The sequence below is a fragment of the Brachycentrus maculatus genome, unplaced genomic scaffold, assembly GCF_059751285.1.
Source record: "Brachycentrus maculatus isolate JH-2025_06_01 unplaced genomic scaffold, ASM5975128v1 h1tg000040l, whole genome shotgun sequence".
NCBI lineage: Eukaryota > Metazoa > Arthropoda > Insecta > Trichoptera > Brachycentridae > Brachycentrus > Brachycentrus maculatus.
Window position 1 is genome coordinate 669,574 of NW_028280794.1, and position 9,456 is coordinate 679,029.

Below are 9,456 nucleotides of genomic sequence, written 5' to 3' on the forward strand. Positions count from 1 at the left end.
TTTGTTCTTCGTTTTAAAAATATTAAAATTATGAACTCTTTAACATTCAATAACTTAATAATTAATTATTCTTTTCGTTTTCATTTTTCTTATCCATCTTCATTCTCTTTTATGAAAAAAGACCTTCCTAAATTTTTAATATCGTTTCCATCTGTTTAATAACATTTTCTCCCACATCTTACAGCTTTCTCTAAATAACCTAATTTTTCGATCTAATCTGCTTATTGTTGTACCAAAAGTGTTTTAATTTCTCTATTATCTTTGAATCTTTTTCATCACTAGCATGACCTTTTCAAATTCTGATCATATCTGATGTATTTTTCCTCAGCTTTCTCTAAATAACCTAATTTTTCGATCTAATCTGCTTATTGTTGTACCAAAAGTGTTTTAATTTCTCTATTATCTTTGAATCTTTTTCATCACTAGCATGACCTTTTCAAATTCTGATCATATCTGATGTATTTTTCCTCAGCTTTCTCTAAATAACCTAATTTTTCGATCTAATCTGCTTATTGTTGTACCAAAAGTGTTTTAATTTCTCTATTATCTTTGAATCTTTTTCATCACTAGCATGACCTTTTCAAATTCTGATCATATCTGATATATTTTTCCTCAGCTTTCTCTAAATAACCTAATTTTTCGATCTAATCTGTTTATTGTTGTACCAAAAGTGTTTTAATTTCTCTATTATCTTTGAATCTTTTTCATCACTAGCATGACCTTTTCAAATTCTGATCATATCTGATGTATTTTTCCTCTTCTACCAAATATTATGTAGCATTTTATTCTTTTCTGTCTTCTAACTATTCATATTTTTTTTTCTTAATATGTTCATTCATTCCAATTATGAAATTATCATAACTTTCGACTTTATCCGATGTAGTCTTCTTATCTCTTGTACGCCATTTTCATATTCTCCACCCTTTGTTTAACCCTTTTCATTGTAATACATACTCGTTTTGCTTTACTCTTTCCATTTTATTTTATTACCTTTTAAAACTAACAATTTTTCCTTTTCTGAATTCACCTTTTCTTTTTGTACATTCTTTAAAATGTATGCTGTAGTATTGTTCTATAATTATTTCTATAATACTCTTCATTCTTTGCTTGACTATAACATATTCCTTTTTCTTTTTATTGTTACTATTTACATTTAACCTTTCATTTTTCTATAACTGTAACTGTCACTCTCCTATACTATTTTCGATCTTATACTCTTGTAAATCCTTCAATCTTTATAATACAACTTTTCCTATCGTATTCACCACTTCATGTATAACTATGGCATTCACATCTTACTCTTTTTTCGATTTTGCACTCTTGTATATAATTTAATCATTGAACTATAACTATGTCTATTGTATATGTCACTATTTTAGAACCATGACTCTCACGTTTTACAGTATTCTCTATCTTACGCTCTTATATGTAATTCATTTAATCTTTGTACCATATTTATCACTTTTCATGACTAAGACTGTCAAAACTTACACTTATTTCGATCTTACATTCTTGTATATCTTTAACTGTTTCTATCATATTCATGACTCTTTTATAACTATGACTTATACTTCTCATACTATTTCTCATCTTACTCTCTTGTATTTCATTTAATCTTTATACTACAACTTATTTTTTCGTATCTATCACTCTTGGTATATCTATGACTCTCACATCTTCTAATATTTTTGATCTTAAACTTTTGTATATCCATTAATCTTTAAACTGAAACTGATTTTTCGTATCTATCACTCTTTTGACTCTCACACACTATTTTAATCTTACACTCCTGTATATCAATTAATTTTTGAACTATAACTCTTTTTATCGGTCACTCTTGGTATATCTATGCATCTCACCTCTTTCACTATTTTCGATCTTACACTCTTGTGTACTCTTTAATTTTTTAACCACAACTGTTTTTTTCGTATCCATCATTCTATGACTGTCACGTCTTACATTATTTTCAGTTTTATATCATTTTATCTTTGTATTATAATTATTTCTATCGTATCCATCACTCTTTGTATAACTATGAGTGTCACATCTTACACAATTTTCAATTTTACACTCTTGCATATCATTTTATCCTTGTACTATAACTGTTTCTAACGTATCCATCACTCTTTGTATAACTATAACTTTCACAACTTACACTTTTTTCGATCTTGCACTTTTTTATTTATTTTTCTTTGTACTATAACTGTTTCTGTCATCCATTACTCTTTATTTAACTATGACTGTTACATCTTATACTTCTTTCAATCTTGTCTTCTTGTATATCCTTCAATAATGTACTTTAACTTTTTCTATCGAATCCATAACTCTTTGTTTAATTTCACCTATCTTTTTTTATCATTCTCTCGCTGGTTTTAATCCTGGGATTGGTTTGCAGCAATTTCCTCTGTTCTTCTCTTCCATTCTTCCCTGTCTTGTGCGGCTTTTCTCATCATTATATGTAAATAAATTATTTATTTCACTTCAATGTGACTTTTATATTCCTTTATCTTTGGTTACACTTCATAACCTAACATTTCTTTTCTCCTTCATATTAAATTATTTTACGTATTTTATACTCTTTTCATAACTCTTACTATCATATATCTCACAAATTCCCTTTTTTATGATGGTACTTCTCTTACCTTTTTGATCATAATCTATTTCTTTTTCTTATCTCATATCTTCCACTCTTAATACCACTATTTCTGTCATATCGCATTATCCCTACATGAGTTTCATTCTATTGTATTTTTCTCTTTTAGTCACTCTATTTATTACAACCTTTACTTACTATTTGTATTCTCTTTCTGTATCACATTCAAGTATTTCCTAAGCTCTTCACACTCTTTCCATCACATTTTTCACTCCTTATATGAATCTTTAATTACTTACTCTTTATATAAATATTTATCTACTATAAGGATCAACTCTTGTAATTAATACCTATTGTATTATTTTAACCCTACACAACTATCTTTATTATACTCATATCTCACTCTTATTCATTTAATTCTATCTGTCGTACTCTTCAATCTTCATAACCATTTTTCAACTCATTCCTTTATTACTTTAATAACTCTTTATCTTATTCTAAAACCTTTCTTTTATTTTATCCCACTTGTTCTTTATTGTTATTTATATTATAAACTTTACCCCTTTACATCTTTTATTATTTTATATGACTCTCTCAACTATTATCTTCTTCTTTAGTCTCTTATATTCGAAAGTCTACCAAAGTTTAATTATTTCCTTTTATTATTTATTCTTTGTTATTGTATCATATGTAACATTTAGTCAAAAAAACATTCTTATGAGTAATCTATAAGACTAATTTTTGTGTGACGGTTGCTATTTTAATATTCTTTACTCTTTATACTATAAATCAATAACTTATTTTAGTTTTTTTTCATCTTACTTATTATTTCTTTTAATTGTGTGATTTTTATCATTATCTGTCGCTAAAAATAAATATCTGATAGTAATTTTATGATTTTGTGTCACCCGTACAATAACTTCTCAGGGATTTTATGATTCTTAAAGAAACTATGCTTAATACTATTCATGCATAGAAAAAACACACTCTGATCTATTTATATAGTGATGTAAAACAATTGTTCGAATTTCTGAGATTTTTCTGAACTTTTGAAAACAATTTTTTTACCTTTTACTGGCAATCGCGAGACTGGTCATGTTTTATTAGTACAATAAGTAACATTTAAAAATACACTGAAATAATATTGTTTTCAAAAAATTTTAAATTTGTAATCATTTGTTTAATTTGTAACAAATAATTACTTTTTTGAAAATAATATTTTTAACATTTGAGAATCACTGATCTCATGTATTATATCATGCCCAGTTTATGAAAAAAAAACTCAGAGAAAATATAAATTGAACAATTACCTGCGTATTTTTAAAAATTAAAAACAAAAAATATACATGTAAAAAAATACATATTATGTTTCAAATACTAAAATGTATCGGCTTATTCTCCAATTTAATGTTAGGTTTTCATCAGAAAAAAAATATTACCTTAATAATACCCTTGATAAAACCATAACAGAAACAACCAATGTTTTCCAAATCTTTCATGCTTTTATGTTCTGCTATCTCATTCTTCTTTTTACTAAACATGTACCAGCTTTTCTTTCATCCACGAAACCTATTTTCTTTTCATCTTTTAAACCATTCCAACCTTTCATATCATCTTAATTATGTATTATTTTTTATTAAACTTCCTTCCTTTCAACAATAAGAAAATATTCGCATTTGTAAAATGTTTTCCTTTTAAAAACAACAGTCATGTAATTGGATAAACATAGAATGTGAAATAAATTAGAAATATTGTTTTTTTACCTTTTTGGTTAAATTTCTTACGTATATTTAAGTATATTTTTTTAAAATGAATAATATCTTTACTTAATAAAATGATTGTGAAGAAAAATAAATATTCATTTAAATATGCCTATGCCTCAAATTCAAACCTTTCTCCCATTTTACCACACACGCCATTCTACGGTGAATCGAACCCACGACGGTAATTACCCAGTGGAGCGTTTACCCAACTAAGCGACGCAACGGCGCCTTTCCTTAATTACATAATTAATGTACAGTCTTTTATTGAATAAATAAAAATAATCAAAAAATTGCACAACATTTTGAGTGTGTCCAAATACTTATTCTCAAATTCGGCTTTTCTCCACTTAGGAGCTATTTTTTACATTTATTGACATCTCAACATAGACGAAGAAGAATAAATAAGTCTGGGTATTTCCAGGGTTCAAAGCTGCCATAGGCTAGTTAAGTGAGAATTTTATACACCTGTTAATCATATGTACGGTATCATGAGATTAATGATATGTGTAGGAATTCCAAAAAAATTGAGTAGTGTGGTTGTCAATCATTGATTGAATGTTGAATGATGCACGTGTGTAAAATCACTTAACCAGCCTATGAGAGATCGTAAGCCATTTAAATACACAGATTTCCATATTCTTCTTAATCTTTGTTGAAATCATAAAAAAATTAAAAAATAAAAGTATGATTCAATTGATAATGTTTATCTAAAATTTAACAAGTCGATCAATACAAATTGAGACGTACACAAATAAAATTTAATTTAAACTTAATTTAATATATATTTTTTTAATCTGTATTATTTCTGTATTGTCTGAACTTCGGGACGCTTACATGACTTGGAAGGCCCAAAAGAGCTGGCAGCAGACAGAAGAACCAGGAGGGACTTAGTGGAATCCATATGCTTAACATGGGTAGTGGATATGGATTAATGCATGTATTATTACTAGTTAATCTAACACTCTCCGTATCATTCATCGTTCACCTTGTGTAATACCACTTTTTTTTTTAAGTGATATTATACAAAATGAAGAGTGAATGATAAGAATAGTGTTTTATTACCATACCACGAAGCAATGCTTTTAATATACAAAATATTAGTTACTATTTTTACCTACACAAAATCAACTAGTAACATGTTTAGTGAAGTTGAATTTATGTACCTTTTCACAACCCTTGCAACGACAGTATTCACCTATTTGGTTCAAATACTATTTTCTCACAAATCCTGTTGAAAAAATAATATAACACGATGGCCCTTGCATTTTTAACCACGATATCTACTATATATTTTTACATATCGCTCACTCCTTTCAAGAACGTCATAAATCAAAAATCGTCATTTTTCAGTTGTGCATGTTTTCGGAATGCCCAAAAAATGTACTATATCCCAGCAAAAGATGCATATTTTTAACATAATATTTACCCGCTACAGGGCAGAAAATGTTGTTTTTGCATTTTGAAGAAAAGGTATTGTTTAATTTTTTTATGAACATACAAAATATTTTTCAAGTGTAGAAAAAACCTTCAGGTTTTACTCAAAAAGATCTGTTGCACAGTAAAAAGTTCAATAAGTGGCTTGATATTTATTTTTAATACATTGTGTTATATTTTAAAACTTTAAAAACGTTCTCCTGAAAAATCAAGTTTTTTGATTTATGACGTTCTTGAAAGGAGTGAGCGATATCTATAAGACGTTGAATGAAGAGCGCCATCTATGGTCCTGTAGAGTAAGATAAAAATTTGAATGCACAAAAAATGCAAATTGTATGCACTACAGTCTTGTTCATATTGCTTCTTCCATTTCACAACTTCCTCGAGCCTCTGAGAATGTAAAATTCCCGTTCTTCCATAAAATAATATGTAAATTTTCTACTGCGCAATACCTTTCGATATTCCTTTTCTCTTCACTTTTATACTTGTCCTGGATGATATAAATGAGTACGTGTGTGTGAACATAGATACAGTTTCAAGCCTACATCTTTCTTACATTATCATGGTTCCAGCAACAACGAAAAAGTTGGAGCTGTGGGTAAAAATAAATTGAGGATTTAAATCATTTTTTACTGTTATTGAGATGTTTTTCTTCATAGTTTTGTCCACCTACATAGTTTAGTGGTTACTGCATTTGGCTTCAATCCTGGAGGTCCCACTCTCAGTTCAATTCCCAGGGGGATCGAAAATAAATATTAGCGATGTTTCTCTATAATTTTAATTTTTTCCCCTTGGACTGGTGCCTAAAGCGTTAGACAAATCTCCAAACCTTCATTTAAATTACTTCGACCTAACATTGCAATAAATTAATGAAGTGCTCTATGCCCCATTGGTTACGGATGAGCTATGGAAGAAGGTGAAAAAAATTACTTAAACTTTACGGATATGACAGTAAAATGTTATGATATTCAGTTTTTTTCTTTGTTTTCGGTATCGAATAAGAATCTAAAATGTGACAATAAGATTTTTATACTCTGTTTTTAACCACCTAATGATTTATTAATAAAATAATAAAATTTTGAAAAAGAGAAAAAAGACTTCTTTCTCTCTTTCCAAATTTTATTTTTGCATGAATGTCAAACCGCAATAATTTTATTTTAATGACCTGAAACTGGTAGTCAGGAATAAGTGTTTATAAAAAGTTGTATTATACAAAGTGAACGATGAATGGTGAGGAGAGTGTTACATTACCATACCACAATGTTAATAATGCTTTTAATGTACAAAATACACAAATATGTTTTAAACCATTTAACTATTCTGTAACGATATATTATGACAGACGATGAAAAATAGATGAGTGCATATCGTGTTCATACATATGGTAACCAATTTATGGATGAAATTTTGTATTATTCTTAAAATCAATATTCATAATACATTATTCATATTGTTGAAGTGAGCAACATGAATATTCTCAAATACCTTATAGGCCAGTCGCCAGGTAATTTAGAATCGCGTTAGAGATGGTCATCGGGTCGAAATCATGAGTTATGGGATGTTATTTTTGATGCATCAGCCCATATTATATGAATCATTTACATTTATTTTTAAGTTTAGGTGCTTATCTGAAACTGAACAATAAATAATTGAAAACATTAAGAAAAGTTCTTTGAGATAGTATGGACATATGGAGCGAATGGATAACAAGAGAATGACTAAGACATAATGTTTGGTAAATGTGAACGGGGCAACACAACGAGGACCGCCAAAAATACTTGGTGTGACCATATCTATCAGAACCTAAAATCCGGTCGTGTCAAAAATCTACGTGTGAAGGAAGCTAGAAGTATATATCAGGACAGACGAGTGTGGCGTTTTATTCTTTCTGCCTACTCCTGCAGGAAAACTTCTTGTAAGTGTGTGAAGTACTAATATTAATCACATGCGTTTTTGGTTGACCCGAGTAGCGACATGCACTAAAGATTGCAGAACAATATGCACTTATGTCCGAAGTGTAGCATGCACTAAAGACGTTTGTAGTTTTTGAAATTACCTAACGTCCAAGTGACTCTGAAATCTAGCTACGGCTTATGCAACACCGCTTATCATGACCCTACTCAGGCTTCAAATTTTTAAGTTTCATAGCCTATGCCTACTCGTGAGTGGATTTACTCTTTATGTTTAAAGTTACTATAATTTCATGTAATTCATGAGTGAAAATTCTAGGCAAAAACACTCGCTAAAGAAGTTTGTTAAAATAGGTCAGTTTATATAAACCTTTATAGGTTGAAATGAGTGGGCAGAGACTCTAAAGTGGGTGATGAAAATTTTGACTTTACCATTATAGTCGAATCAAACAGTAAGTGGTTAATTACTCACATAACTAACATTCTGTAAAAAAAGTTAAAATGAGTAACCACAAAATAAATGCTATAAATAATTAAAATATTAATAAAACATCGCGACTGGATTTTTGTTGTTGTTTTTTTTCTGTTTTTGCGACTGGGCATAAGAAACGTTGCGTGCTTTAAAATGTCTTCATTCTGTTCATATATGCTTGGGTCGATTATAAACGGAAATCAGGCTATAGAACTCACTTTCAGCTACTTCAATTGCTTGAAGTGTTTGTTCAAATAGCTACTGAAATCTATTTTACCAACTTCAACCCATTATCTATGTGTGTATATGAAGAAGAAAATCGTGAAAAATTATTTTCACAAGAATATATTGTGTAATATTTATTAGAAGAACCATATAACTTACTTCTAACATACCGGGCTAAAATACCAGTCAATAAAAAAACACTTAATTTTTCAGTTACTTTTTTTAGTTGTCTCATCAAAAAAAATCGTGATGTTTTTTTCCATGCACATTTAAATTTTATTAAAACTCATTTACGACTTTCAAAAATATGATTTATTTACAACAATAAAAAAATACATAAAAAAAATATTTTACTTTACCAATATATGGTGAAGAATGGATAGTTAAACATATTTATGAGGTGAATGTGGTTTGTAATAGAAACAGAGAAAGAACGAGGAAAACTTGGCATAACCAAGTATTTCGAATACTTGAAAGTGGTCAGGACAGGAGTCGGAATAATCGGCGTGTATGTATGAGAAGATATATGAATGTGTAAAGACGGATTGGTGTGGAGTTCTATTATCTCTGCCTACCCCTGCGGGGAAGCGGTGTGATGGTTAATTAGTTAATTGAATAATAAAGAAGTATTCTAGAATATTCTATATAAGTTAATTATTATTTTTGAAATAAAAACTGTTGTGTAATACATGACATGTTTCCTTTGTGCCTAAATTTATTTAAAGAACGTTAAATTGTTATCGCAAGGGAACATGAACTAAAAATAATAAACACGAACTCTCGTTCATCCTACGGAGGACTTAACAAAGTAATCTGCTTTTGTGTCTGGCGTGAAAACGATGAGAATGGAAATTAATACAGCAACAAAGAACAGTCAATCCAAAATCAAGTATCGTGCCAAAGTTTTCGAGTAAAAACCCAACTTTCCTTAATACAAGGGATCAGGGTTTTCTTCGATTTCACAACAACTCGGAATTACGCTAGGGAGGAAAGTAATTTCTCCCTTCCGGCGCATGCGCAAACCTCCCTACAAAATGCGTTACAATACGGCAAACATTC